General features: G+C 55.5%; 47 non-coding genes across 47 annotated transcripts; all 47 read left to right on the top strand.

Annotated features, from left to right (window-relative positions):
* The first annotated feature begins 518 nt into the window (after positions 1-518).
* LOC137113606 (U5 spliceosomal RNA) lies at positions 519-634 on the top strand. Its single transcript, XR_010912730.1, has one exon. It is a non-coding gene; the product is annotated as a U5 spliceosomal RNA (small nuclear RNA).
* Positions 635-815: 181 nt separating this feature from the next.
* Positions 816-1,006, top strand: LOC137114308 (U2 spliceosomal RNA). Its single transcript, XR_010913414.1, has one exon. It is a non-coding gene; the product is annotated as a U2 spliceosomal RNA (small nuclear RNA).
* A 553-nt stretch (positions 1,007-1,559) lies between these two features.
* Positions 1,560-1,675, top strand: LOC137113605 (U5 spliceosomal RNA). The gene has a single exon (XR_010912729.1). It is a non-coding gene; the product is annotated as a U5 spliceosomal RNA (small nuclear RNA).
* Positions 1,676-1,856: 181 nt separating this feature from the next.
* On the top strand, positions 1,857-2,047 carry LOC137114307 (U2 spliceosomal RNA). The gene has a single exon (XR_010913413.1). It is a non-coding gene; the product is annotated as a U2 spliceosomal RNA (small nuclear RNA).
* A 553-nt stretch (positions 2,048-2,600) lies between these two features.
* Positions 2,601-2,716, top strand: LOC137113604 (U5 spliceosomal RNA). Its single transcript, XR_010912728.1, has one exon. It is a non-coding gene; the product is annotated as a U5 spliceosomal RNA (small nuclear RNA).
* A 181-nt stretch (positions 2,717-2,897) lies between these two features.
* Positions 2,898-3,088, top strand: LOC137114319 (U2 spliceosomal RNA). Its single transcript, XR_010913425.1, has one exon. It is a non-coding gene; the product is annotated as a U2 spliceosomal RNA (small nuclear RNA).
* Positions 3,089-3,638: 550 nt separating this feature from the next.
* LOC137113603 (U5 spliceosomal RNA) lies at positions 3,639-3,754 on the top strand. The gene has a single exon (XR_010912727.1). It is a non-coding gene; the product is annotated as a U5 spliceosomal RNA (small nuclear RNA).
* A 181-nt stretch (positions 3,755-3,935) lies between these two features.
* Positions 3,936-4,126, top strand: LOC137114400 (U2 spliceosomal RNA). The gene has a single exon (XR_010913501.1). It is a non-coding gene; the product is annotated as a U2 spliceosomal RNA (small nuclear RNA).
* Positions 4,127-4,676: 550 nt separating this feature from the next.
* LOC137113602 (U5 spliceosomal RNA) lies at positions 4,677-4,792 on the top strand. The gene has a single exon (XR_010912726.1). It is a non-coding gene; the product is annotated as a U5 spliceosomal RNA (small nuclear RNA).
* Positions 4,793-4,973: 181 nt separating this feature from the next.
* Positions 4,974-5,166, top strand: LOC137114428 (U2 spliceosomal RNA). Its single transcript, XR_010913528.1, has one exon. It is a non-coding gene; the product is annotated as a U2 spliceosomal RNA (small nuclear RNA).
* A 551-nt stretch (positions 5,167-5,717) lies between these two features.
* Positions 5,718-5,833, top strand: LOC137113600 (U5 spliceosomal RNA). Its single transcript, XR_010912724.1, has one exon. It is a non-coding gene; the product is annotated as a U5 spliceosomal RNA (small nuclear RNA).
* A 181-nt stretch (positions 5,834-6,014) lies between these two features.
* On the top strand, positions 6,015-6,205 carry LOC137114318 (U2 spliceosomal RNA). Its single transcript, XR_010913424.1, has one exon. It is a non-coding gene; the product is annotated as a U2 spliceosomal RNA (small nuclear RNA).
* Positions 6,206-6,755: 550 nt separating this feature from the next.
* On the top strand, positions 6,756-6,871 carry LOC137113599 (U5 spliceosomal RNA). Its single transcript, XR_010912723.1, has one exon. It is a non-coding gene; the product is annotated as a U5 spliceosomal RNA (small nuclear RNA).
* Positions 6,872-7,052: 181 nt separating this feature from the next.
* On the top strand, positions 7,053-7,243 carry LOC137114317 (U2 spliceosomal RNA). The gene has a single exon (XR_010913423.1). It is a non-coding gene; the product is annotated as a U2 spliceosomal RNA (small nuclear RNA).
* Positions 7,244-7,792: 549 nt separating this feature from the next.
* Positions 7,793-7,908, top strand: LOC137113598 (U5 spliceosomal RNA). Its single transcript, XR_010912722.1, has one exon. It is a non-coding gene; the product is annotated as a U5 spliceosomal RNA (small nuclear RNA).
* A 181-nt stretch (positions 7,909-8,089) lies between these two features.
* On the top strand, positions 8,090-8,280 carry LOC137114316 (U2 spliceosomal RNA). Its single transcript, XR_010913422.1, has one exon. It is a non-coding gene; the product is annotated as a U2 spliceosomal RNA (small nuclear RNA).
* A 550-nt stretch (positions 8,281-8,830) lies between these two features.
* LOC137113597 (U5 spliceosomal RNA) lies at positions 8,831-8,946 on the top strand. The gene has a single exon (XR_010912721.1). It is a non-coding gene; the product is annotated as a U5 spliceosomal RNA (small nuclear RNA).
* Positions 8,947-9,127: 181 nt separating this feature from the next.
* LOC137114271 (U2 spliceosomal RNA) lies at positions 9,128-9,318 on the top strand. Its single transcript, XR_010913379.1, has one exon. It is a non-coding gene; the product is annotated as a U2 spliceosomal RNA (small nuclear RNA).
* Positions 9,319-9,870: 552 nt separating this feature from the next.
* On the top strand, positions 9,871-9,986 carry LOC137113596 (U5 spliceosomal RNA). Its single transcript, XR_010912720.1, has one exon. It is a non-coding gene; the product is annotated as a U5 spliceosomal RNA (small nuclear RNA).
* A 181-nt stretch (positions 9,987-10,167) lies between these two features.
* On the top strand, positions 10,168-10,358 carry LOC137113306 (U2 spliceosomal RNA). The gene has a single exon (XR_010912442.1). It is a non-coding gene; the product is annotated as a U2 spliceosomal RNA (small nuclear RNA).
* Positions 10,359-10,908: 550 nt separating this feature from the next.
* Positions 10,909-11,024, top strand: LOC137113595 (U5 spliceosomal RNA). The gene has a single exon (XR_010912719.1). It is a non-coding gene; the product is annotated as a U5 spliceosomal RNA (small nuclear RNA).
* A 181-nt stretch (positions 11,025-11,205) lies between these two features.
* Positions 11,206-11,396, top strand: LOC137114150 (U2 spliceosomal RNA). The gene has a single exon (XR_010913262.1). It is a non-coding gene; the product is annotated as a U2 spliceosomal RNA (small nuclear RNA).
* A 551-nt stretch (positions 11,397-11,947) lies between these two features.
* Positions 11,948-12,063, top strand: LOC137113594 (U5 spliceosomal RNA). Its single transcript, XR_010912718.1, has one exon. It is a non-coding gene; the product is annotated as a U5 spliceosomal RNA (small nuclear RNA).
* A 181-nt stretch (positions 12,064-12,244) lies between these two features.
* Positions 12,245-12,435, top strand: LOC137114330 (U2 spliceosomal RNA). Its single transcript, XR_010913436.1, has one exon. It is a non-coding gene; the product is annotated as a U2 spliceosomal RNA (small nuclear RNA).
* Positions 12,436-12,986: 551 nt separating this feature from the next.
* On the top strand, positions 12,987-13,102 carry LOC137113941 (U5 spliceosomal RNA). The gene has a single exon (XR_010913058.1). It is a non-coding gene; the product is annotated as a U5 spliceosomal RNA (small nuclear RNA).
* A 181-nt stretch (positions 13,103-13,283) lies between these two features.
* Positions 13,284-13,474, top strand: LOC137114148 (U2 spliceosomal RNA). The gene has a single exon (XR_010913260.1). It is a non-coding gene; the product is annotated as a U2 spliceosomal RNA (small nuclear RNA).
* Positions 13,475-14,025: 551 nt separating this feature from the next.
* Positions 14,026-14,141, top strand: LOC137113940 (U5 spliceosomal RNA). Its single transcript, XR_010913057.1, has one exon. It is a non-coding gene; the product is annotated as a U5 spliceosomal RNA (small nuclear RNA).
* Positions 14,142-14,322: 181 nt separating this feature from the next.
* LOC137114224 (U2 spliceosomal RNA) lies at positions 14,323-14,513 on the top strand. The gene has a single exon (XR_010913332.1). It is a non-coding gene; the product is annotated as a U2 spliceosomal RNA (small nuclear RNA).
* A 551-nt stretch (positions 14,514-15,064) lies between these two features.
* LOC137113828 (U5 spliceosomal RNA) lies at positions 15,065-15,180 on the top strand. The gene has a single exon (XR_010912949.1). It is a non-coding gene; the product is annotated as a U5 spliceosomal RNA (small nuclear RNA).
* Positions 15,181-15,361: 181 nt separating this feature from the next.
* Positions 15,362-15,552, top strand: LOC137114147 (U2 spliceosomal RNA). The gene has a single exon (XR_010913259.1). It is a non-coding gene; the product is annotated as a U2 spliceosomal RNA (small nuclear RNA).
* A 551-nt stretch (positions 15,553-16,103) lies between these two features.
* On the top strand, positions 16,104-16,219 carry LOC137113592 (U5 spliceosomal RNA). The gene has a single exon (XR_010912717.1). It is a non-coding gene; the product is annotated as a U5 spliceosomal RNA (small nuclear RNA).
* A 181-nt stretch (positions 16,220-16,400) lies between these two features.
* On the top strand, positions 16,401-16,591 carry LOC137114146 (U2 spliceosomal RNA). Its single transcript, XR_010913258.1, has one exon. It is a non-coding gene; the product is annotated as a U2 spliceosomal RNA (small nuclear RNA).
* Positions 16,592-17,142: 551 nt separating this feature from the next.
* On the top strand, positions 17,143-17,258 carry LOC137113591 (U5 spliceosomal RNA). Its single transcript, XR_010912716.1, has one exon. It is a non-coding gene; the product is annotated as a U5 spliceosomal RNA (small nuclear RNA).
* A 181-nt stretch (positions 17,259-17,439) lies between these two features.
* Positions 17,440-17,630, top strand: LOC137114145 (U2 spliceosomal RNA). Its single transcript, XR_010913257.1, has one exon. It is a non-coding gene; the product is annotated as a U2 spliceosomal RNA (small nuclear RNA).
* A 551-nt stretch (positions 17,631-18,181) lies between these two features.
* Positions 18,182-18,297, top strand: LOC137113590 (U5 spliceosomal RNA). The gene has a single exon (XR_010912715.1). It is a non-coding gene; the product is annotated as a U5 spliceosomal RNA (small nuclear RNA).
* A 181-nt stretch (positions 18,298-18,478) lies between these two features.
* Positions 18,479-18,669, top strand: LOC137114144 (U2 spliceosomal RNA). The gene has a single exon (XR_010913256.1). It is a non-coding gene; the product is annotated as a U2 spliceosomal RNA (small nuclear RNA).
* Positions 18,670-19,220: 551 nt separating this feature from the next.
* Positions 19,221-19,336, top strand: LOC137113588 (U5 spliceosomal RNA). The gene has a single exon (XR_010912713.1). It is a non-coding gene; the product is annotated as a U5 spliceosomal RNA (small nuclear RNA).
* A 181-nt stretch (positions 19,337-19,517) lies between these two features.
* On the top strand, positions 19,518-19,708 carry LOC137114143 (U2 spliceosomal RNA). The gene has a single exon (XR_010913255.1). It is a non-coding gene; the product is annotated as a U2 spliceosomal RNA (small nuclear RNA).
* A 551-nt stretch (positions 19,709-20,259) lies between these two features.
* Positions 20,260-20,375, top strand: LOC137113586 (U5 spliceosomal RNA). Its single transcript, XR_010912712.1, has one exon. It is a non-coding gene; the product is annotated as a U5 spliceosomal RNA (small nuclear RNA).
* A 181-nt stretch (positions 20,376-20,556) lies between these two features.
* On the top strand, positions 20,557-20,747 carry LOC137114142 (U2 spliceosomal RNA). The gene has a single exon (XR_010913254.1). It is a non-coding gene; the product is annotated as a U2 spliceosomal RNA (small nuclear RNA).
* A 551-nt stretch (positions 20,748-21,298) lies between these two features.
* On the top strand, positions 21,299-21,414 carry LOC137113585 (U5 spliceosomal RNA). The gene has a single exon (XR_010912711.1). It is a non-coding gene; the product is annotated as a U5 spliceosomal RNA (small nuclear RNA).
* A 181-nt stretch (positions 21,415-21,595) lies between these two features.
* On the top strand, positions 21,596-21,786 carry LOC137114141 (U2 spliceosomal RNA). The gene has a single exon (XR_010913253.1). It is a non-coding gene; the product is annotated as a U2 spliceosomal RNA (small nuclear RNA).
* A 551-nt stretch (positions 21,787-22,337) lies between these two features.
* On the top strand, positions 22,338-22,453 carry LOC137113584 (U5 spliceosomal RNA). Its single transcript, XR_010912710.1, has one exon. It is a non-coding gene; the product is annotated as a U5 spliceosomal RNA (small nuclear RNA).
* Positions 22,454-22,634: 181 nt separating this feature from the next.
* Positions 22,635-22,825, top strand: LOC137114260 (U2 spliceosomal RNA). Its single transcript, XR_010913368.1, has one exon. It is a non-coding gene; the product is annotated as a U2 spliceosomal RNA (small nuclear RNA).
* Positions 22,826-23,376: 551 nt separating this feature from the next.
* Positions 23,377-23,492, top strand: LOC137113583 (U5 spliceosomal RNA). The gene has a single exon (XR_010912709.1). It is a non-coding gene; the product is annotated as a U5 spliceosomal RNA (small nuclear RNA).
* Positions 23,493-23,673: 181 nt separating this feature from the next.
* On the top strand, positions 23,674-23,864 carry LOC137114140 (U2 spliceosomal RNA). The gene has a single exon (XR_010913252.1). It is a non-coding gene; the product is annotated as a U2 spliceosomal RNA (small nuclear RNA).
* Positions 23,865-24,415: 551 nt separating this feature from the next.
* Positions 24,416-24,531, top strand: LOC137113582 (U5 spliceosomal RNA). The gene has a single exon (XR_010912708.1). It is a non-coding gene; the product is annotated as a U5 spliceosomal RNA (small nuclear RNA).
* The last annotated feature ends 63 nt before the right edge of the window (positions 24,532-24,594 follow it).

Below are 24,594 nucleotides of genomic sequence, written 5' to 3'. Positions count from 1 at the left end.
CAGCTTTTCAGGGCGTGAGCCAAATGGGACGGCCGCCAGGGGTCACGCTAAGTACCCCTGCCGACTTAGTGGCGGCTTCTCGGTAGGCTCCTTTGGTTTTTGTCTTCTTGCAATTACGCTTTGTCAGCCATGACAACTGGCCGAAAAGTGCAGCGCGCCACAACAAGGTGTAGCAACAACAGGGCCCCCGTGCGCGTTCTGCATTTCCCCCTGCAGGCATAGGGGGCAACGTTTCCATCCCGCCACAGGGCCCGTTTACCGCTCCCCGCGTTGCCCGTCTCCTTTTCTCGCTCCTCGCTCAAGATCTGCAAGCAGCTGAGCGTTTGCTAGCCCGCCTGGAAAACGCAGGATCTTAGTCTGTCCGCAATCTGATTGGCTCGGCCAAAGGGCCGGGGCGGCCTCAGGGAAATGGGAGCTGCCTGGGAATTGGAACGCCTCGCAAGCCGAGAAGGGGGTTCCGCGAAGGTGGTGAGTGGTGCGACGAGGGACTTCGGCCCCACACGAAGGCAGGAGCGTCCTTACTCTGGTTTCTCTTCATCACGCACAAGTCTTTCGCCTTTTACTAAAGACTTCCGTGGAGAGGAATACCAATGAGTTAAATTCCATTTTTGGCAGGCTTTGCCTTCTGGCAGAGCCCTGTGAGTTTGTCAAACGTCAAAGCAGCTGTGTCCGTGGAGAGGTCGGCCTGTGCAAAGAGAGCACGGCCGTGGGTGGGTGCTCAGCAGCGGCCAGTGTTACGTCCAGTTAACAATACTGCACCGCGACACTTGAGAAGTGTCAGAGGAGGTTGGCTCAGGCAGCAAAGAGTGGGGGTCATCGCTTCTCGGCCTTTTGGCTGAGATCAAGTGTAGTATCTGTTCTTATCAGTTTAATATCTGATATGTCCTCTACACGGGGACAACTTATTAAACGGATTTTTAGAACCGGGAGCTGAAAAAGGGGCTTGCTCCGTTCACTCCACGCATCGACCTGGCCTTGCAGTGCCGCTGGGAACGGTGCAGCCTTCTCTCCACCTGTGGACAAAAAAAAAAAAAACTTGCTCAGCTTTTCAGGGCGTGAGCCAAATGGGACGGCCGCCGGGGGTCACGCTAAGTACCCCTGCCGACTTAGTGGCGGCTTCTCGGTAGGCTCCTTTAGTTTTTGTCTTCTTGCAATTACGCTTTGTCAGCCATGACAACTGGCCGAAAAGTGCAGCGCGCCACAACAAGGTGTAGCAACAACAGGGCCCCCGTGCGCGTTCTGCATTTCCCCCTGCAGGCATAGGGGGCAACGTTTCCATCCCGCCACAGGGCCCGTTTACCGCTCCCCGCGTTGCCCGTCTCCTTTTCTCGCTCCTCGCTCAAGATCTGCAAGCAGCTGAGCGTTTGCTAGCCCGCCTGGAAAACGCAGGATCTTAGTCTGTCCGCAATCTGATTGGCTCGGCCAAAGGGCCGGGGCGGCCTCAGGGAAATGGGAGCTGCCTGGGAATTGGAACGCCTCGCAAGCCGAGAAGGGGGTTCCGCGAAGGTGGTGAGTGGTGCGACGAGGGACTTCGGCCCCACACGAAGGCAGGAGCGTCCTTACTCTGGTTTCTCTTCATCACGCACAAGTCTTTCGCCTTTTACTAAAGACTTCCGTGGAGAGGAATACCAATGAGTTAAATTCCATTTTTGGCAGGCTTTGCCTTCTGGCAGAGCCCTGTGAGTTTGTCAAACGTCAAAGCAGCTGTGTCCGTGGAGAGGTCGGCCTGTGCAAAGAGAGCACGGCCGTGGGTGGGTGCTCAGCAGCGGCCAGTGTTACGTCCAGTTAACAATACTGCACCGCGACACTTGAGAAGTGTCAGAGGAGGTTGGCTCAGGCAGCAAAGAGTGGGGGTCATCGCTTCTCGGCCTTTTGGCTGAGATCAAGTGTAGTATCTGTTCTTATCAGTTTAATATCTGATATGTCCTCTACACGGGGACAACTTATTAAACGGATTTTTAGAACCGGGAGCTGAAAAAGGGGCTTGCTCCGTTCACTCCACGCATCGACCTGGCCTTGCAGTGCCGCTGGGAACGGTGCAGCCTTCTCTCCACCTGTGGACAAAAAAAAAAAAAACTTGCTCAGCTTTTCAGGGCGTGAGCCAAATGGGACGGCCGCCGGGGGTCACGCTAAGTACCCCTGCCGACTTAGTGGCGGCTTCTCGGTAGGCTCCTTTAGTTTTTGTCTTCTTGCAATTACGCTTTGTCAGCCATGACAACTGGCCGAAAAGTGCAGCGCGCCACAGCAAGGTGTAGCAACAACAGGGCCCCCGTGCGCGTTCTGCATTTCCCCCTGCAGGCATAGGGGGCAACGTTTCCATCCCGCCACAGGGCCCGTTTACCGCTCCCCGCGTTGCCCGTCTCCTTTTCTCGCTCCTCGCTCAAGATCTGCAAGCAGCTGAGCGTTTGCTAGCCCGCCTGGAAAAGGCAGGATCTTAGTCTGTCCGCAATCTGATTGGCTCGGCCAAAGGGCCGGGGCGGCCTCAGGGAAATGGGAGCTGCCTGGGAATTGGAACGCCTCGCAAGCCGAGAAGGGGGTTCCGCGAAGGTGGTGAGTGGTGCGACGAGGGACTTCGGCCCCACACGAAGGCAGGAGCGTCCTTACTCTGGTTTCTCTTCATCACGCACAAGTCTTTCGCCTTTTACTAAAGACTTCCGTGGAGAGGAATACCAATGAGTTAAATTCCATTTTTGGCAGGCTTTGCCTTCTGGCAGAGCCCTGTGAGTTTGTCAAACGTCAAAGCAGCTGTTTCCGTGGAGAGGTCGGCCTGTGCAAAGAGAGCACGGCCGTGGGTGGGTGCTCAGCAGCGGCCAGTGTTACGTCCAGTTAACAATACTGCACCGCGACACTTGAGAAGTGTCAGAGGAGGTTGGCTCAGGCAGCAAAGAGTTGGGGTCAACGCTTCTCGGCCTTTTGGCTAAGATCAAGTGTAGTATCTGTTCTTATCAGTTTAATATCTGATATGTCCTCTACACGGGGACAACTTATTAAACGGATTTTTAGAACCGGGAGGTGAAAAAGGGGCTTGCTCCGTTCACTCCACGCATCGACCTGGCCTTGCAGTGCCGCTGGGAACGGTGCAGCCTTCTCTCCACCTGTGGACAAAAAAAAAAACTTGCTCAGCTTTTCAGGGCGTGAGCCAAATGGGACGGCCGCCGGGGGTCACGCTAAGTACCCCTGCCGACTTAGTGGCGGCTTCTCGGTAGGCTCCTTTGGTTTTTGTCTTCTTGCAATTACGCTTTGTCAGCCATGACAACTGTCCGAAAAGTGCAGCGCGCCACAGCAAGGTGTAGCAACAACAGGGCCCCCGTGCGCGTTCTGCATTTCCCCCTGCAGGCATAGGGGGCAACGTTTCCATCCCGCCACAGGGCCCGTTTACCGCTCCCCGCGTTGCCCGTCTCCTTTTCTCGCTCCTCGCTCAAGATCTGCAAGCAGCTGAGCGTTTGCTAGCCCGCCTGGAAAAGGCAGGATCTTAGTCTGTCCGCAATCTGATTGGCTCGGCCAAAGGGCCGGGGCGGCCTCAGGGAAATGGGAGCTGCCTGGGAATTGGAACGCCTCGCAAGCCGAGAAGGGGGTTCCGCGAAGGTGGTGAGTGGTGCGACGAGGGACTTCGGCCCCACACGAAGGCAGGAGCGTCCTTACTCTGGTTTCTCTTCATCACGCACAAGTCTTTCGCCTTTTACTAAAGACTTCCGTGGAGAGGAATACCAATGAGTTAAATTCCATTTTTGGCAGGCTTTGCCTTCTGGCAGAGCCCTGTGAGTTTGTCAAACGTCAAAGCAGCTGTGTCCGTGGAGAGGTCGGCCTGTGCAAAAAGAGCACGGCCGTGGGTGGGTGCTCAGCAGCGGCCAGTGTTACGTCCAGTTAACAATACTGCACCGCGACACTTGAGAAGTGTCAGAGGAGGTTGGCTCAGGCAGCAAAGAGTTGGGGTCAACGCTTCTCGGCCTTTTGGCTAAGATCAAGTGTAGTATCTGTTCTTATCAGTTTAATATCTGATATGTCCTCTACACGGGGACAACTTATTAAACGGATTTTTAGAACCGGGAGCTGAAAAAGGGGCTTGCTCCGTTCACTCCACGTATCGACCTGGCCTTGCAGTGCCGCTGGGAACGGTGCAGCCTTCTCTCCACCTGTGGACAAAAAAAAAAACTTGCTCAGCTTTTCAGGGCGTGAGCCAAATGGGACGGCCGCCGGGGGTCACGCTAAGTACCCCTGCCGACTTAGTGGCGGCTTCTCGGTAGGCTCCTTTGGTTTTTGTCTTCTTGCAATTACGCTTTGTCAGCCATGACAACTGGCCGAAAAGTGCAGCGCGCCACAGCAAGGTGTAGCAACAACAGGGCCCCCGTGCGCGTTCTGCATTTCCCCCTGCAGGCATAGGGGGCAACGTTTCCATCCCGCCACAGGGCCCGTTTACCGCTCCCCGCGTTGCCCGTCTCCTTTTCTCGCTCCTCGCTCAAGATCTGCAAGCAGCTGAGCGTTTGCTAGCCCGCCTGGAAAAGGCAGGATCTTAGTCTGTCCGCAATCTGATTGGCTCGGCCAAAGGGCCGGGGCGGCCTCAGGGAAATGGGAGCTGCCTGGGAATTGGAACGCCTCGCAAGCCGAGAAGGGGGTTCCGCGAAGGTGGTGAGTGGTGCGACGAGGGACTTCGGCCCCACACGAAGGCAGGAGCGTCCTTACTCTGGTTTCTCTTCATCACGCACAAGTCTTTCGCCTTTTACTAAAGACTTCCGTGGAGAGGAATACCAATGAGTTAAATTCCATTTTTGGCAGGCTTTGCCTTCTGGCAGAGCCCTGTGAGTTTGTCAAACGTCAAAGCAGCTGTGTCCGTGGAGAGGTCGGCCTGTGCAAAGAGAGCACGGCCGTGGGTGGGTGCTCAGCAGCGGCCAGTGTTACGTCCAGTTAACAATACTGCACCGCGACACTTGAGAAGTGTCAGAGGAGGTTGGCTCAGGCAGCAAAGAGTTGGGGTCAACGCTTCTCGGCCTTTTGGCTAAGATCAAGTGTAGTATCTGTTCTTATCAGTTTAATATCTGATATGTCCTCTACACGGGGACAACTTATTAAACGGATTTTTAGAACCGGGAGCTGAAAAAAAGGGGCTTGCTCCGTTCACTCCACGCATCGACCTGGCCTTGCAGTGCCGCTGGGAACGGTGCAGCCTTCTCTCCACCTGTGGACAAAAAAAAAAAACTTGCTCAGCTTTTCAGGGCGTGAGCCAAATGGGACGGCCGCCGGGGGTCACGCTAAGTACCCCTGCCGACTTAGTGGCGGCTTCTCGGTAGGCTCCTTTGGTTTTTGTCTTCTTGCAATTACGCTTTGTCAGCCATGACAACTGGCCGAAAAGTGCAGCGCGCCACAGCAAGGTGTAGCAACAACAGGGCCCCCGTGCGCGTTCTGCATTTCCCCCTGCAGGCATAGGGGGCAACGTTTCCATCCCGCCACAGGGCCCGTTTACCGCTCCCCGCGTTGCCCGTCTCCTTTTCTCGCTCCTCGCTCAAGATCTGCAAGCAGCTGAGCGTTTGCTAGCCCGCCTGGAAAAGGCAGGATCTTAGTCTGTCCGCAATCTGATTGGCTCGGCCAAAGGGCCGGGGCGGCCTCAGGGAAATGGGAGCTGCCTGGGAATTGGAACGCCTCGCAAGCCGAGAAGGGGGTTCCGCGAAGGTGGTGAGTGGTGCGACGAGGGACTTCGGCCCCACACGAAGGCAGGAGCGTCCTTACTCTGGTTTCTCTTCATCACGCACAAGTCTTTCGCCTTTTACTAAAGACTTCCGTGGAGAGGAATACCAATGAGTTAAATTCCATTTTTGGCAGGCTTTGCCTTCTGGCAGAGCCCTGTGAGTTTGTCAAACGTCAAAGCAGCTGTGTCCGTGGAGAGGTCGGCCTGTGCAAAGAGAGCACGGCCGTGGGTGGGTGCTCAGCAGCGGCCAGTGTTACGTCCAGTTAACAATACTGCACCGCGACACTTGAGAAGTGTCAGAGGAGGTTGGCTCAGGCAGCAAAGAGTTGGGGTCAACGCTTCTCGGCCTTTTGGCTAAGATCAAGTGTAGTATCTGTTCTTATCAGTTTAATATCTGATATGTCCTCTACACGGGGACAACTTATTAAACGGATTTTTAGAACCGGGAGGTGAAAAAGGGGCTTGCTCCGTTCACTCCACGCATCGACCTGGCCTTGCAGTGCCGCTGGGAACGGTGCAGCCTTCTCTCCACCTGTGGACAAAAAAAAAAACTTGCTCAGCTTTTCAGGGCGTGAGCCAAATGGGACGGCCGCCGGGGGTCACGCTAAGTACCCCTGCCGACTTAATGGCGGCTTCTCGGTAGGCTCCTTTGGTTTTTGTCTTCTTGCAATTACGCTTTGTCAGCCATGACAACTGGCCGAAAAGTGCAGCGCGCCACAGCAAGGTGTAGCAACAACAGGGCCCCCGTGCGCGTTCTGCATTTCCCCCTGCAGGCATAGGGGGCAACGTTTCCATCCCGCCACAGGGCCCGTTTACCGCTCCCCGCGTTGCCCGTCTCCTTTTCTCTCTCCTCGCTCAAGATCTGCAAGCAGCTGAGCGTTTGCTAGCCCGCCTGGAAAAGGCAGGATCTTAGTCTGTCCGCAATCTGATTGGCTCGGCCAAAGGGCCGGGGTGGCCTCAGGGAAATGGGAGCTGCCTGGGAATTGGAACGCCTCGCAAGCCGAGAAGGGGGTTCCGCGAAGGTGGTGAGTGGTGCGACGAGGGACTTCGGCCCCACACGAAGGCAGGAGCGTCCTTACTCTGGTTTCTCTTCATCACGCACAAGTCTTTCGCCTTTTACTAAAGACTTCCGTGGAGAGGAATACCAATGAGTTAAATTCCATTTTTGGCAGGCTTTGCCTTCTGGCAGAGCCCTGTGAGTTTGTCAAACGTCAAAGCAGCTGTGTCCGTGGAGAGGTCGGCCTGTGCAAAGAGAGCACGGCCGTGGGTGGGTGCTCAGCAGCGGCCAGTGTTACGTCCAGTTAACAATACTGCACCGCGACACTTGAGAAGTGTCAGAGGAGGTTGGCTCAGGCAGCAAAGAGTTGGGGTCAACGCTTCTCGGCCTTTTGGCTAAGATCAAGTGTAGTATCTGTTCTTATCAGTTTAATATCTGATATGTCCTCTACACGGGGACAACTTATTAAACGGATTTTTAGAACCGGGAGGTGAAAAAGGGGCTTGCTCCGTTCACTCCACGCATCGACCTGGCCTTGCAGTGCCGCTGGGAACGGTGCAGCCTTCTCTCCACCTGTGGACAAAAAAAAAACTTGCTCAGCTTTTCAGGGCGTGAGCCAAATGGGACGGCCGCCGGGGGTCACGCTAAGTACCCCTGCCGACTTAGTGGCGGCTTCTCGGTAGGCTCCTTTGGTTTTCGTATTCTTGCAATTACGCTTTGTCAACCATGACAACTGGCCGAAAAGTGCAGCGCGCCACAGCAAGGTGTAGCAACAACAGGGCCCCCGTGCGCGTTCTGCATTTCCCCCTGCAGGCATAGGGGGCAACGTTTCCATCCCGCCACAGGGCCCGTTTACCGCTCCCCGCGTTGCCCGTCTCCTTTTCTCGCTCCTCGCTCAAGATCTGCAAGCAGCTGAGCGTTTGCTAGCCCGCCTGGAAAAGGCAGGATCTTAGTCTGTCCGCAATCTGATTGGCTCGGCCAAAGGGCCGGGGCGGCCTCAGGGAAATGGGAGCTGCCTGGGAATTGGAACGCCTCGCAAGCCGAGAAGGGGGTTCCGCGAAGGTGGTGAGTGGTGCGACGAGGGACTTCGGCCCCACACGAAGGCAGGAGCGTCCTTACTCTGGTTTCTCTTCATCACGCACAAGTCTTTCGCCTTTTACTAAAGACTTCCGTGGAGAGGAATACCAATGAGTTAAATTCCATTTTTGGCAGGCTTTGCCTTCTGGCAGAGCCCTGTGAGTTTGTCAAACGTCAAAGCAGCTGTGTCCGTGGAGAGGTCGGCCTGTGCAAAGACAGCACGGCCGTGGGTGGGTGCTCAGCAGCGGCCAGTGTTACGTCCAGTTAACAATACTGCACCGCGACACTTGAGAAGTGTCAGAGGAGGTTGGCTCAGGCAGCAAAGAGTTGGGGTCAACGCTTCTCGGCCTTTTGGCTAAGATCAAGTGTAGTATCTGTTCTTATCAGTTTAATATCTGATATGTCCTCTACACGGGGACAACTTATTAAACGGATTTTTAGAACCGGGAGGTGAAAAAGGGGCTTGCTCCGTTCACTCCACGCATCGACCTGGCCTTGCAGTGCCGCTGGGAACGGTGCAGCCTTCTCTCCACCTGTGGACAAAAAAAAAAACTTGCTCAGCTTTTCAGGGCGTGAGCCAAATGGGACGGCCGCCGGGGGTCACGCTAAGTACCCCTGCCGACTTAGTGGCGGCTTCTCGGTAGGCTCCTTTGGTTTTTGTCTTCTTGCAATTACGCTTTGTCAGCCATGACAACTGGCCGAAAAGTGCAGCGCGCCACAGCAAGGTGTAGCAACAACAGGGCCCCCGTGCGCGTTCTGCATTTCCCCCTGCAGGCATAGGGGGCAACGTTTCCATCCCGCCACAGGGCCCGTTTACCGCTCCCCGCGTTGCCCGTCTCCTTTTCTCGCTCCTCGCTCAAGATCTGCAAGCAGCTGAGCGTTTGCTAGCCCGCCTGGAAAAGGCAGGATCTTAGTCTGTCCGCAATCTGATTGGCTTGGCCAAAGGGCCGGGGCGGCCTCAGGGAAATGGGAGCTGCCTGGGAATTGGAACGCCTCGCAAGCCGAGAAGGGGGTTCCGCGAAGGTGGTGAGTGGTGCGACGAGGGACTTCGGCCCCACACGAAGGCAGGAGCGTCCTTACTCTGGTTTCTCTTCATCACGCACAAGTCTTTCGCCTTTTACTAAAGACTTCCGTGGAGAGGAATACCAATGAGTTAAATTCCATTTTTGGCAGGCTTTGCCTTCTGGCAGAGCCCTGTGAGTTTGTCAAACGTCAAAGCAGCTGTGTCCGTGGAGAGGTCGGCCTGTGCAAAGAGAGCACGGCCGTGGGTGGGTGCTCAGCAGCGGCCAGTGTTACGTCCAGTTAACAATACTGCACCGCGACACTTGAGAAGTGTCAGAGGAGGTTGGCTCAGGCAGCAAAGAGTGGGGGTCATCGCTTCTCGGCCTTTTGGCTAAGATCAAGTGTAGTATCTGTTCTTATCAGTTTAATATCTGATATGTCCTCTACACGGGGACAACTTATTAAGCGGATTTTTAGAACCGGGAGCTGAAAAAGGGGCTTGCTCCGTTCACTCCACGCATCGACCTGGCCTTGCAGTGCCGCTGGGAACGGTGCAGCCTTCTCTCCACCTGTGGACAAAAAAAAAAAAACTTGCTCAGCTTTTCAGGGCGTGAGCCAAATGGGACGGCCGCCGGGGGTCACGCTAAGTACCCCTGCCGACTTAGTGGCGGCTTCTCGGTAGGCTCCTTTAGTTTTTGTCTTCTTGCAATTACGCTTTGTCAGCCATGACAACTGGCCGAAAAGTGCAGCGCGCCACAGCAAGGTGTAGCAACAACAGGGCCCCCGTGCGCGTTCTGCATTTCCCCCTGCAGGCATAGGGGGCAACGTTTCCATCCCGCCACAGGGCCCGTTTACCGCTCCCCGCGTTGCCCGTCTCCTTTTCTCGCTCCTCGCTCAAGATCTGCAAGCAGCTGAGCGTTTGCTAGCCCGCCTGGAAAAGGCAGGATCTTAGTCTGTCCGCAATCTGATTGGCTCGGCCAAAGGGCCGGGGCGGCCTCAGGGAAATGGGAGCTGCCTGGGAATTGGAACGCCTCGCAAGCCGAGAAGGGGGTTCCGCGAAGGTGGTGAGTGGTGCGACGAGGGACTTCGGCCCCACACGAAGGCAGGAGCGTCCTTACTCTGGTTTCTCTTCATCACGCACAAGTCTTTCGCCTTTTACTAAAGACTTCCGTGGAGAGGAATACCAATGAGTTAAATTCCATTTTTGGCAGGCTTTGCCTTCTGGCAGAGCCCTGTGAGTTTGTCAAACGTCAAAGCAGCTGTGTCCGTGGAGAGGTCGGCCTGTGCAAAGAGAGCACGGCCGTGGGTGGGTGCTCAGCAGCGGCCAGTGTTACGTCCAGTTAACAATACTGCACCGCGACACTTGAGAAGTGTCAGAGGAGGTTGGCTCAGGCAGCAAAGAGTTGGGGTCAACGCTTCTCGGCCTTTTGGCTAAGATCAAGTGTAGTATCTGTTCTTATCAGTTTAATATCTGATATGTCCTCTACACGGGGACAACTTATTCAACGGATTTTTAGAACCGGGAGGTGAAAAAGGGGCTTGCTCCGTTCACTCTACGCATCGACCTGGCCTTGCAGTGCCGCTGGGAACGGTGCAGCCTTCTCTCCACCTGTGGACAAAAAAAAAAACTTGCTCAGCTTTTCAGGGCGTGAGCCAAATGGGACGGCCGCCGGGGGTCACGCTAAGTACCCCTGCCGACTTAGTGGCGGCTTCTCGGTAGGCTCCTTTGGTTTTTGTCTTCTTGCAATTACGCTTTGTCAGCCATGACAACTGGCCGAAAAGTGCAGCGCGCCACAGCAAGGTGTAGCAACAACAGGGCCCCCGTGCGCGTTCTGCATTTCCCCCTGCAGGCATAGGGGGCAACGTTTCCATCCCGCCACAGGGCCCGTTTACCGCTCCCCGCGTTGCCCGTCTCCTTTTCTCGCTCCTCGCTCAAGATCTGCAAGCAGCTGAGCGTTTGCTAGCCCGCCTGGAAAAGGCAGGATCTTAGTCTGTCCGCAATCTGATTGGCTCGGCCAAAGGGCCGGGGCGGCCTCAGGGAAATGGGAGCTGCCTGGGAATTGGAACGCCTCGCAAGCCGAGAAGGGGGTTCCGCGAAGGTGGTGAGTGGTGCGACGAGGGACTTCGGCCCCACACGAAGGCAGGAGCGTCCTTACTCTGGTTTCTCTTCATCACGCACAAGTCTTTCGCCTTTTACTAAAGACTTCCGTGGAGAGGAATACCAATGAGTTAAATTCCATTTTTGGCAGGCTTTGCCTTCTGGCAGAGCCCTGTGAGTTTGTCAAACGTCAAAGCAGCTTTGTCCGTGGAGAGGTCGGCCTGTGCAAAGAGAGCACGGCCGTGGGTGGGTGCTCAGCAGCGGCCAGTGTTACGTCCAGTTAACAATACTGCACCGCGACACTTGAGAAGTGTCAGAGGAGGTTGGCTCAGGCAGCAAAGAGTGGGGGTCATCGCTTCTCGGCCTTTTGGCTAAGATCAAGTGTAGTATCTGTTCTTATCAGTTTAATATCTGATATGTCCTCTACACGGGGACAACTTATTAAACGGATTTTTAGAACCGGGAGCTGAAAAAGGGGCTTGCTCCGTTCACTCCACGCATCGACCTGGCCTTGCAGTGCCGCTGGGAACGGTGCAGCCTTCTCTCCACCTGTGGACAAAAAAAAAAAACTTGCTCAGCTTTTCAGGGCGTGAGCCAAATGGGACGGCCGCCGGGGGTCACGCTAAGTACCCCTGCCGACTTAGTGGCGGCTTCTCGGTAGGCTCCTTTGGTTTTTGTCTTCTTGCAATTACGCTTTGTCAGCCATGACAACTGGCCGAAAAGTGCAGCGCGCCACAGCAAGGTGTAGCAACAACAGGGCCCCCGTGCGCGTTCTGCATTTCCCCCTGCAGGCATAGGGGGCAACGTTTCCATCCCGCCACAGGGCCCGTTTACCGCTCCCCGCGTTGCCCGTCTCCTTTTCTCGCTCCTCGCTCAAGATCTGCAAGCAGCTGAGCGTTTGCTAGCCCGCCTGGAAAAGGCAGGATCTTAGTCTGTCCGCAATCTGATTGGCTCGGCCAAAGGGCCGGGGCGGCCTCAGGGAAATGGGAGCTGCCTGGGAATTGGAACGCCTCGCAAGCCGAGAAGGGGGTTCCGCGAAGGTGGTGAGTGGTGCGACGAGGGACTTCGGCCCCACACGAAGGCAGGAGCGTCCTTACTCTGGTTTCTCTTCATCACGCACAAGTCTTTCGCCTTTTACTAAAGACTTCCGTGGAGAGGAATACCAATGAGTTAAATTCCATTTTTGGCAGGCTTTGCCTTCTGGCAGAGCCCTGTGAGTTTGTCAAACGTCAAAGCAGCTGTGTCCGTGGAGAGGTCGGCCTGTGCAAAGAGAGCACGGCCGTGGGTGGGTGCTCAGCAGCGGCCAGTGTTACGTCCAGTTAACAATACTGCACCGCGACACTTGAGAAGTGTCAGAGGAGGTTGGCTCAGGCAGCAAAGAGTTGGGGTCAACGCTTCTCGGCCTTTTGGCTAAGATCAAGTGTAGTATCTGTTCTTATCAGTTTAATATCTGATATGTCCTCTACACGGGGACAACTTATTAAACGGATTTTTAGAACCGGGAGCTGAAAAAGGGGCTTGCTCCGTTCACTCCACGCATCGACCTGGCCTTGCAGTGCCGCTGGGAACGGTGCAGCCTTCTCTCCACCTGTGGACAAAAAAAAAAAACTTGCTCAGCTTTTCAGGGCGTGAGCCAAATGGGACGGCCGCCGGGGGTCACGCTAAGTACCCCTGCCGACTTAGTGGCGGCTTCTCGGTAGGCTCCTTTGGTTTTTGTCTTCTTGCAATTACGCTTTGTCAGCCATGACAACTGGCCGAAAAGTGCAGCGCGCCACAGCAAGGTGTAGCAACAACAGGGCCCCCGTGCGCGTTCTGCATTTCCCCCTGCAGGCATAGGGGGCAACGTTTCCATCCCGCCACAGGGCCCGTTTACCGCTCCCCGCGTTGCCCGTCTCCTTTTCTCGCTCCTCGCTCAAGATCTGCAAGCAGCTGAGCGTTTGCTAGCCCGCCTGGAAAAGGCAGGATCTTAGTCTGTCCGCAATCTGATTGGCTTGGCCAAAGGGCCGGGGCGGCCTCAGGGAAATGGGAGCTGCCTGGGAATTGGAACGCCTCGCAAGCCGAGAAGGGGGTTCCGCGAAGGTGGTGAGTGGTGCGACGAGAGAGTTCGGCCCCACACGAAGGCAGGAGCGTCCTTACTCTGGTTTCTCTTCATCACGCACAAGTCTTTCGCCTTTTACTAAACACTTCCGTGGAGAGGAATACCAATGAGTTAAATTCCATTTTTGGCAGGCTTTGCCTTCTGGCAGAGCCCTGTGAGTTTGTCAAACGTCAAAGCAGCTGTGTCAGTGGAGAGGTCGGCCTGTGCAAAGAGAGCACGGCCGTGGGTGGGTGCTCAGCAGCGGACAGTGTTACGTCCAGTTAACAATACTGCACCGCGACACTTGAGAAGTGTCAGAGGAGGTTGGCTCAGGCAGCAAAGAGTGGGGGTCATCGCTTCTCGGCCTTTTGGCTAAGATCAAGTGTAGTATCTGTTCTTATCAGTTTAATATCTGATATGTCCTCTACACGGGGACAACTTATTAAACGGATTTTTAGAACCGGGAGCTGAAAAAGGGGCTTGCTCCGTTCACTCCACGCATCGACCTGGCCTTGCAGTGCCGCTGGGAACGGTGCAGCCTTCTCTCCACCTGTGGACAAAAAAAAAAAACTTGCTCAGCTTTTCAGGGCGTGAGCCAAATGGGACGGCCGCCGGGGGTCACGCTAAGTACCCCTGCCGACTTAGTGGCGGCTTCTCGGTAGGCTCCTTTGGTTTTTGTCTTCTTGCAATTACGCTTTGTCAGCCATGACAACTGGCCGAAAAGTGCAGCGCGCCACAGCAAGGTGTAGCAACAACAGGGCCCCCGTGCGCGTTCTGCATTTCCCCCTGCAGGCATAGGGGGCAACGTTTCCATCCCGCCACAGGGCCCGTTTACCGCTCCCCGCGTTGCCCGTCTCCTTTTCTCGCTCCTCGCTCAAGATCTGCAAGCAGCTGAGCGTTTGCTAGCCCGCCTGGAAAAGGCAGGATCTTAGTCTGTCCGCAATCTGATTGGCTCGGCCAAAGGGCCGGGGCGGCCTCAGGGAAATGGGAGCTGCCTGGGAATTGGAACGCCTCGCAAGCCGAGAAGGGGGTTCCGCGAAGGTGGTGAGTGGTGCGACGAGGGACTTCGGCCCCACACGAAGGCAGGAGCGTCCTTACTCTGGTTTCTCTTCATCACGCACAAGTCTTTCGCCTTTTACTAAACACTTCCGTGGAGAGGAATACCAATGAGTTAAATTCCATTTTTGGCAGGCTTTGCCTTCTGGCAGAGCCCTGTGAGTTTGTCAAACGTCAAAGCAGCTGTGTCCGTGGAGAGGTCGGCCTGTGCAAAGAGAGCACGGCCGTGGGTGGGTGCTCAGCAGCGGCCAGTGTTACGTCCAGTTAACAATACTGCACCGCGACACTTGAGAAGTGTCAGAGGAGGTTGGCTCAGGCAGCAAAGAGTGGGGGTCATCGCTTCTCGGCCTTTTGGCTAAGATCAAGTGTAGTATCTGTTCTTATCAGTTTAATATCTGATATGTCCTCTACACGGGGACAACTTATTAAACGGATTTTTAGAACCGGGAGCTGAAAAAGGGGCTTGCTCCGTTCACTCCACGCATCGACCTGGCCTTGCAGTGCCGCTGGGAACGGTGCAGCTTTCTCTCCACCTGTGGACAAAAAAAAAAAACTTGCTCAGCTTTTTAGGGCGTGAGCCAAATGGGACGGCCGCCGGGGGTCACGCTAAGTACCCCTGCCGACTTAGTGGCGGCTTCTCGGTAGGCTCCTTTGGTTTTTGTCTTCTTGCAATTACGCTTTGTCAGCCATGACAACTGGCCGAAAAGTGCAGCGCGCCACAGCAAGGTGTAGCAACAACAGGGCCCCCGTGCGCGTTCTGCATTTCCCCCTGCAGGCATAGGGGGCAACGTTTCCATCCCGCCACAAGGCCCGTTTACCGCTCCCCGCGTTGCCCGTCTCCTTTTCTCGCTCCTCGCTCAAGATCTGCAAGCAGCTGAGCGTTTACTAGCCCGCCTGGAAAAGGCAGGATCTTAGTCTGTCCGCAATCTGATTGGCTTGGCCAAAGGGCCGGGGCGGCCTCAGGGAAATGGGAGCTGCCTGGGAATTGGAACGCCTCGCAAGCCGAGAAGGGGGTTCCGCGAAGGTGGTGAGTGGTGCGACGAGGGACTTCGGCCCCACACGAAGGCAGGAGCGTCCTTACTCTGGTTTCTCTTCATCACGCACAGGTCTTTCGCCTTTTACTAAAGACTTCCGTGGAGAGGAATACCAATGAGTTAAATTCCATTTTTGGCAGGCTTTGCCTTCTGGCAGAGCCCTGTGAGTTTGTCAAACGTCAAAGCAGCTGTGTCCGTGGAGAGGTCGGCCTGTGCAAAGAGAGCACGGCCGTGGGTGGGTGCTCAGCAGCGGCCAGTGTTACGTCCAGTTAACAATACTGCACCGCGACACTTGAGAAGTGTCAGAGGAGGTTGGCTCAGGCAGCAAAGAGTGGGGGTCATCGCTTCTCGGCCTTTTGGCTAAGATCAAGTGTAGTATCTGTTCTTATCAGTTTAATATCTGATATGTCCTCTACACGGGGACAACTTATTAAACGGATTTTTAGAACCGGGAGCTGAAAAAGGGGCTTGCTCCGTTCACTCCACGCATCGACCTGGCCTTGCAGTGCCGCTGGGAACGGTGCAGCCTTCTCTCCACCTGTGGACAAAAAAAAAAAACTTGCTCAGCTTTTCAGGGCGTGAGCCAAATGGGACGGCCGCCGGGGGTCACGCTAAGTACCCCTGCCGACTTAGTGGCGGCTTCTCGGTAGGCTCCTTTGGTTTTTGTCTTCTTGCAATTACGCTTTGTCAGCCATGACAACTGGCCGAAAAGTGCAGCGCGCCACAGCAAGGTGTAGCAACAACAGGGCCCCCGTGCGCGTTCTGCATTTCCGCCTGCAGGCATAGGGGGCAACGTTTCCATTTCGCCACAGGGCCCGTTTACCGCTCCCCGCGTTGCCCGTCTCCTTTTCTCGCTCCTCGCTCAAGATCTGCAAGCAGCTGAGCGTTTGCTAGCCCGCCTGGAAAAGGCAGGATCTTAGTCTGTCCGCAATCTGATTGGCTCGGCCAAAGGGCCGAGGCGGCCTCAGGGAAATGGGAGCTGCCTGGGAAATGGAACGCCTCGCAAGCCGAGAAGGGGGTTCCGCGAAGGTGGTGAGTGGTGCGACGAGGGACTTCGGCCCCACACGAAGGCAGGAGCGTCCTTACTCTGGTTTCTCTTCATCACGCACAAGTCTTTCGCCTTTTACTAAAGACTTCCGTGGAGAGGAATACCAATGAGTTAAATTCCATTTTTGGCAGGCTTTGCCTTCTGGCAGAGCCCTGTGAGTTTGTCAAACGTCAAAGCAGCTGTGTCCGTGGAGAGGTCGGCCTGTGCAAAGAGAGCACGGCCGTGGGTGGGTGCTCAGCAGCGGCCAGTGTTACGTCCAGTTAACAATACTGCACCGCGACACTTGAGAAGTGTCAGAGGAGGTTGGCTCAGGCAGCAAAGAGTGGGGGTCATCGCTTCTCGGCCTTTTGGCTAAGATCAAGTGTAGTATCTGTTCTTATCAGTTTAATATCTGATATGTCCTCTACACGGGGACAACTTATTAAACGGATTTTTAGAACCGGGAGCTGAAAAAGGGGCTTGCTCCGTTCACTCCACGCATCGACCTGGCCTTGCAGTGCCGCTGGGAACGGTGCAGCCTTCTCTCCACCTGTGGACAAAAAAAAAAAACTTGCTCAGCTTTTCAGGGCGTGAGCCAAATGGGACGGCCGCCGGGGGTCACGCTAAGTACCCCTGCCGACTTAGTGGCGGCTTCTCGGTAGGCTCCTTTGGTTTTTGTCTTCTTGCAATTACGCTTTGTCAGCCATGACAACTGGCCGAAAAGTGCAGCGCGCCACAGCAAGGTGTAGCAACAACAGGGCCCCCGTGCGCGTTCTGCATTTCCGCCTGCAGGCATAGGGGGCAACGTTTCCATCCCGCCACAGGGCCCGTTTACCGCTCCCCGCGTTGCCCGTCTCCTTTTCTCGCTCCTCGCTCAAGATCTGCAAGCAGCTGAGCGTTTGCTAGCCCGCCTGGAAAAGGCAGGATCTTAGTCTGTCCGCAATCTGATTGGCTCGGCCAAAGGGCCGGGGCGGCCTCAGGGAAATGGGAGCTGCCTGGGAAATGGAACGCCTCGCAAGCCGAGAAGGGGGTTCCGCGAAGGTGGTGAGTGGTGCGACGAGGGACTTCGGCCCCACACGAAGGCAGGAGCGTCCTTACTCTGGTTTCTCTTCATCACGCACAAGTCTTTCGCCTTTTACTAAAGACTTCCGTGGAGAGGAATACCAATGAGTTAAATTCCATTTTTGGCAGGCTTTGCCTTCTGGCAGAGCCCTGTGAGTTTGTCAAACGTCAAAGCAGCTGTGTCCGTGGAGAGGTCGGCCTGTGCAAAGAGAGCACGGCCGTGGGTGGGTGCTCAGCAGCGGCCAGTGTTACGTCCAGTTAACAATACTGCACCGCGACACTTGAGAAGTGTCAGAGGAGGTTGGCTCAGGCAGCAAAGAGTGGGGGTCATCGCTTCTCGGCCTTTTGGCTAAGATCAAGTGTAGTATCTGTTCTTATCAGTTTAATATCTGATATGTCCTCTACACGGGGACAACTTATTAAACGGATTTTTAGAACCGGGAGCTGAAAAAGGGGCTTGCTCCGTTCACTCCACGCATCGACCTGGCCTTGCAGTGCCGCTGGGAACGGTGCAGCCTTCTCTCCACCTGTGGACAAAAAAAAAAAACTTGCTCAGCTTTTCAGGGCGTGAGCCAAATGGGACGGCCGCCGGGGGTCACGCTAAGTACCCCTGCCGACTTAGTGGCGGCTTCTCGGTAGGCTCCTTTGGTTTTTGTCTTCTTGCAATTACGCTTTGTCAGCCATGACAACTGGCCGAAAAGTGCAGCGCGCCACAGCAAGGTGTAGCAACAACAGGGCCCCCGTGCGCGTTCTGCATTTCCCCCTGCAGGCATAGGGGTCAACGTTTCCATCCCGCCACAGGGCCCGTTTACCGCTCCCCGCGTTGCCCGTCTCCTTTTCTCGCTCCTCGCTCAAGATCTGCAAGCAGCTGAGCGTTTGCTAGCCCGCCTGGAAAAGGCAGGATCTTAGTCTGTCCGCAATCTGATTGGCTCGGCCAAAGGGCCGAGGCGGCCTCAGGGAAATGGGAGCTGCCTGGGAAATGGAACGCCTCGCAAGCCGAGAAGGGGGTTCCGCGAAGGTGGTGAGTGGTGCGACGAGGGACTTCGGCCCCACACGAAGGCAGGAGCGTCCTTACTCTGGTTTCTCTTCATCACGCACAAGTCTTTCGCCTTTTACTAAAGACTTCCGTGGAGAGGAATACCAATGAGTTAAATTCCATTTTTGGCAGGCTTTGCCTTCTGGCAGAGCCCTGTGAGTTTGTCAAACGTCAAAGCAGCTGTGTCCGTGGAGAGGTCGGCCTGTGCAAAGAGAGCACGGCCGTGGGTGGGTGCTCAGCAGCGGCCAGTGTTACGTCCAGTTAACAATACTGCACCGCGACACTTGAGAAGTGTCAGAGGAGGTTGGCTCAGGCAGCAAAGAGTGGGGGTCATCGCTTCTCGGCCTTTTGGCTAAGATCAAGTGTAGTATCTGTTCTTATCAGTTTAATATCTGATATGTCCTCTACACGGGGACAACTTATTAAACGGATTTTTAGAACCGGGAGCTGAAAAAGGGGCTTGCTCCGTTCACTCCACGCATCGACCTGGCCTTGCAGTGCCGCTGGGAACGGTGCAGCCTTCTCTCCACCTGTGGACAAAAAAAAAAAACTTGCTCAGCTTTTCAGGGCGTGAGCCAAATGGGACGGCCGCCGGGGGTCACGCTAAGTACCCCTGCCGACTTAGTGGCGGCTTCTCGGTAGGCTCCTTTGGTTTTTGTCTTCTTGCAATTACGCTTTGTCAGCCATGACAACTGGCCGAAAAGTGCAGCGCGCCACAGCAAGGTGTAGCAACAACAGGGCCCCCGTGCGCGTTCTGCATTTCCGCCTGCAGGCATAGGGGGCAACGTTTCCATTTCGCCACAGGGCCCGTTTACCGCTCCCCGCGTTGCCCGTCTCCTTTTCTCGCTCCTCGCTCAAGATCTGCAAGCAGCTGAGCGTTTGCTAGCCCGCCTGGAAAAGGCAGGATCTTAGTCTGTCCGCAATCTGATTGGCTCGGCCAAAGGGCCGAGGCGGCCTCAGGGAAATGGGAGCTGCCTGGGAAATGGAACGCCTCGCAAGCCGAGAAGGGGGTTCCGCGAAGGTGGTGAGTGGTGCGACGAGGGACTTCGGCCCCACACGAAGGCAGGAGCGTCCTTACTCTGGTTTCTCTTCATCACGCACAAGTCTTTCGCCTTTTACTAAAGACTTCCGTGGAGAGGAATACCAATGAGTTAAATTCCATTTTTGGCAGGCTTTGCCTTCTGGCAGAGCCCTGTGAGTTTGTCAAACGTCAAAGCAGCTGTGTCCGTGGAGAGGTCGGCCTGTGCAAAGAGAGCACGGCCGTGGGTGGGTGCTCAGCAGCGGCCAGTGTTACGTCCAGTTAACAATACTGCACCGCGACACTTGAGAAGTGTCAGAGGAGGTTGGCTCAGGCAGCAAAGAGTGGGGGTCATCGCTTCTCGGCCTTTTGGCTAAGATCAAGTGTAGTATCTGTTCTTATCAGTTTAATATCTGATATGTCCTCTACACGGGGACAACTTATTAAACGGATTTTTAGAACCGGGAGCTGAAAAAGGGGCTTGCTCCGTTCACTCCACGCATCGACCTGGCCTTGCAGTGCCGCTGGGAACGGTGCAGCCTTCTCTCCACCTGTGGACAAAAAAAAAAAACTTGCTCAGCTTTTCAGGGCGTGAGCCAAATGGGACGGCCGCCGGGGGTCACGCTAAGTACCCCTGCCGACTTAGTGGCGGCTTCTCGGTAGGCTCCTTTGGTTTTTGTCTTCTTGCAATTACGCTTTGTCAGCCATGACAACTGGCCGAAAAGTGCAGCGCGCCACAGCAAGGTGTAGCAACAACAGGGCCCCCGTGCGCGTTCTGCATTTCCGCCTGCAGGCATAGGGGGCAACGTTTCCATCCCGCCACAGGGCCCGTTTACCGCTCCCCGCGTTGCCCGTCTCCTTTTCTCGCTCCTCGCTCAAGATCTGCAAGCAGCTGAGCGTTTGCTAGCCCGCCTGGAAAAGGCAGGATCTTAGTCTGTCCGCAATCTGATTGGCTCGGCCAAAGGGCCGGGGCGGCCTCAGGGAAATGGGAGCTGCCTGGGAAATGGAACGCCTCGCAAGCCGAGAAGGGGGTTCCGCGAAGGTGGTGAGTGGTGCGACGAGGGACTTCGGCCCCACACGAAGGCAGGAGCGTCCTTACTCTGGTTTCTCTTCATCACGCACAAGTCTTTCGCCTTTTACTAAAGACTTCCGTGGAGAGGAATACCAATGAGTTAAATTCCATTTTTGGCAGGCTTTGCCTTCTGGCAGAGCCCTGTGAGTTTGTCAAACGTCAAAGCAGCTGTGTCCGTGGAGAGGTCGGCCTGTGCAAAGAGAGCACGGCCGTGGGTGGGTGCTCAGCAGCGGCCAGTGTTACGTCCAGTTAACAATACTGCACCGCGACACTTGAGAAGTGTCAGAGGAGGTTGGCTCAGGCAGCAAAGAGTGGGGGTCATCGCTTCTCGGCCTTTTGGCTAAGATCAAGTGTAGTATCTGTTCTTATCAGTTTAATATCTGATATGTCCTCTACACGGGGACAACTTATTAAACGGATTTTTAGAACCGGGAGCTGAAAAAGGGGCTTGCTCCGTTCACTCCACGCATCGACCTGGCCTTGCAGTGCCGCTGGGAACGGTGCAGCCTTCTCTCCACCTGTGGACAAAAAAAAAAAACTTGCTCAGCTTTTCAGGGCGTGAGCCAAATGGGACGGCCGCCGGGGGTCACGCTAAGTACCCCTGCCGACTTAGTGGCGGCTTCTCGGTAGGCTCCTTTGGTTTTTGTCTTCTTGCAATTACGCTTTGTCAGCCATGACAACTGGCCGAAAAGTGCAGCGCGCCACAGCAAGGTGTAGCAACAACAGGGCCCCCGTGCGCGTTCTGCATTTCCCCCTGCAGGCATAGGGGTCAACGTTTCCATCCCGCCACAGGGCCCGTTTACCGCTCCCCGCGTTGCCCGTCTCCTTTTCTCGCTCCTCGCTCAAGATCTGCAAGCAGCTGAGCGTTTGCTAGCCCGCCTGGAAAAGGCAGGATCTTAGTCTGTCCGCAATCTGATTGGCTCGGCCAAAGGGCCGGGGCGGCCTCAGGGAAATGGGAGCTGCCTGGGAAATGGAACGCCTCGCAAGCCGAGAAGGGGGTTCCGCGAAGGTGGTGAGTGGTGCGACGAGGGACTTCGGCCCCACACGAAGGCAGGAGCGTCCTTACTCTGGTTTCTCTTCATCACGCACAAGTCTTTCGCCTTTTACTAAAGACTTCCGTGGAGAGGAATACCAATGAGTTAAATTCCATTTTTGGCAGGCTTTGCCTTCTGGCAGAGCCCTGTGAGTTTGTCAAACGTCAAAGCAGCTGTGTCCGTGGAGAGGTCGGCCTGTGCAAAGAGAGCACGGCCGTGGGTGGGTGCTCAGCAGCGGCCAGTGTTACGTCCAGTTAACAATACTGCACCGCGACACTTGAGAAGTGTCAGAGGAGGTTGGCTCAGGCAGCAACGAGTGGGGGTCATCGCTTCTCGGCCTTTTGGCTAAGATCAAGTGTAGTATCTGTTCTTATCAGTTTAATATCTGATATGTCCTCTACACGGGGACAACTTATTAAACGGATTTTTAGAACCGGGAGCTGAAAAAGGGGCTTGCTCCGTTCACTCCACGCATCGACCTGGCCTTGCAGTGCCGCTGGGAACGGTGCAGCCTTCTCTCCACCTGTGGACAAAAAAAAAAAACTTGCTCAGCTTTTCAGGGCGTGAGCCAAATGGGACGGCCGCCGGGGGTCACGCTAAGTACCCCTGCCGACTTAGTGGCGGCTTCTCGGTAGGCTCCTTTGGTTTTTGTCTTCTTGCAATTACGCTTTGTCAGCCATGACAACTGGCCGAAAAGTGCAGCGCGCCACAGCAAGGTGTAGCAACAACAGGGCCCCCGTGCGCGTTCTGCATTTCCCCCTGCAGGCATAGGGGGCAACGTTTCCATCCCGCCACAGGGCCCGTTTACCGCTCCCCGCGTTGCCCGTCTCCTTTTCTCGCTCCTCGCTCAAGATCTGCAAGCAGCTGAGCGTTTGCTAGCCCGCCTGGAAAAGGCAGGATCTTAGTCTGTCCGCAATCTGATTGGCTCGGCCAAAGGGCCGGGGCGGCCTCAGGGAAATGGGAGCTGCCTGGGAAATGGAACGCCTCGCAAGCCGAGAAGGGGGTTCCGCGAAGGTGGTGAGTGGTGCGACGAGGGACTTCGGCCCCACACGAAGGCAGGAGCGTCCTTACTCTGGTTTCTCTTCATCACGCACAAGTCTTTCGCCTTTTACTAAAGACTTCCGTGGAGAGGAATACCAATGAGTTAAATTCCATTTTTGGCAGGCTTTGCCTTCTGGCAGAGCCCTGTGAGTTTGTCAAACGTCAAAGCAGCTGTGTCCGTGGAGAGGTCGGCCTGTGCAAAGAGAGCACGGCCGTGGGTGGGTGCTCAGCAGCGGCCAGTGTTACGTCCAGTTAACAATACTGCACCGCGACACTTGAGAAGTGTCAGAGGAGGTTGGCTCAGGCAGCAACGAGTGGGGGTCATCGCTTCTCGGCCTTTTGGCTAAGATCAAGTGTAGTATCTGTTCTTATCAGTTTAATATCTGATATGTCCTCTACACGGGGACAACTTATTAAACGGATTTTTAGAACCGGGAGCTGAAAAAGGGGCTTGCTCCGTTCACTCCACGCATCGACCTGGCCTTACAGTGCCGCTGGGAACGGTGCAGCCTTCTCTCCACCTGTGGACAAAAAAAAAAAACTTGCTCAGCTTTTCAGGGCGTGAGCCAAATGGGACGGCCGCCGGGGGTCACGCTAAGTACCCCTGCCGACTTAGTGGCGGCTTCTCGGTAGGCTCCTTTGGTTTTTGTCTTCTTGCAATTACGCTTTGTCAGCCATGACAACTGGCCGAAAAGTGCAGCGCGCCACAGCAAGGTGTAGCAACAACAGGGCCCCCGTGCGCGTTCTGCATTTCCCCCTGCAGGCATAGGGGGCAACGTTTCCATCCCGCCACAGGGCCCGTTTACCGCTCCCCGCGTTGCCCGTCTCCTTTTCTCGCTCCTCGCTCAAGATCTGCAAGCAGCTGAGCGTTTGCTAGCCCGCCTGGAAAAGGCAGGATCTTAGTCTGTCCGCAATCTGATTGGCTCGGCCAAAGGGCCGGGGCGGCCTCAGGGAAATGGGAGCTGCCTGGGAAATGGAACGCCTCGCAAGCCGAGAAGGGGGTTCCGCGAAGGTGGTGAGTGGTGCGACGAGGGACTTCGGCCCCACACGAAGGCAGGAGCGTCCTTACTCTGGTTTCTCTTCATCACGCACAAGTCTTTCGCCTTTTACTAAAGACTTCCGTGGAGAGGAATACCAATGAGTTAAATTCCATTTTTGGCAGGCTTTGCCTTCTGGCAGAGCCCTGTGAGTTTGTCAAACGTCAAAGCAGCTGTGTCCGTGGAGAGGTCGGCCTGTGCAAAGAGAGCACGGCCGTGGGTGGGTGCTCAGCAGCGGCCAGTGTTACGTCCAGTTAACAATACTGCACCGCGACACTTGAGAAGTGTCAGAGGAGGTTGGCTCAGGCAGCAACGAGTGGGGGTCATCGCTTCTCGGCCTTTTGGCTAAGATCAAGTGTAGTATCTGTTCTTATCAGTTTAATATCTGATATGTCCTCTACACGGGGACAACTTATTAAACGGATTTTTAGAACCGGGAGCTGAAAAAGGGGCTTGCTCCGTTCACTCCACGCATCGACCTGGCCTTGCAGTGCCGCTGGGAACGGTGCAGCCTTCTCTCCACCTGTGGACAAAAAAAAAAAACTTGCTCAGCTTTTCAGGGCGTGAGCCAAATGGGACGGCCGCCGGGGGTCACGCTAAGTACCCCTGCCGACTTAGTGGCGGCTTCTCGGTAGGCTCCTTTGGTTTTTGTCTTCTTGCAATTACGCTTTGTCAGCCATGACAACTGGCCGAAAAGTGCAGCGCGCCACAGCAAGGTGTAGCAACAACAGGGCCCCCGTGCGCGTTCTGCATTTCCCCCTGCAGGCATAGGGGGCAACGTTTCCATCCCGCCACAGGGCCCGTTTACCGCTCCCCGCGTTGCCCGTCTCCTTTTCTCGCTCCTCGCTCAAGATCTGCAAGCAGCTGAGCGTTTGCTAGCCCGCCTGGAAAAGGCAGGATCTTAGTCTGTCCGCAATCTGATTGGCTCGGCCAAAGGGCCGGGGCGGCCTCAGGGAAATGGGAGCTGCCTGGGAAATGGAACGCCTCGCAAGCCGAGAAGGGGGTTCCGCGAAGGTGGTGAGTGGTGCGACGAGGGACTTCGGCCCCACACGAAGGCAGGAGCGTCCTTACTCTGGTTTCTCTTCATCACGCACAAGTCTTTCGCCTTTTACTAAAGACTTCCGTGGAGAGGAATACCAATGAGTTAAATTCCATTTTTGGCAGGCTTTGCCTTCTGGCAGAGCCCTGTGAGTTTGTCAAACGTCAAAGCAGCTGTGTCCGTGGAGAGGTCGGCCTGTGCAAAGAG

The sequence above is a fragment of the Channa argus genome, unplaced genomic scaffold (assembly GCF_033026475.1).
Source record: "Channa argus isolate prfri unplaced genomic scaffold, Channa argus male v1.0 Contig016, whole genome shotgun sequence".
In the NCBI taxonomy this organism is placed as follows: domain Eukaryota; kingdom Metazoa; phylum Chordata; class Actinopteri; order Anabantiformes; family Channidae; genus Channa; species Channa argus.
This window is presented reverse-complemented; position numbering and strand designations above follow the sequence as displayed.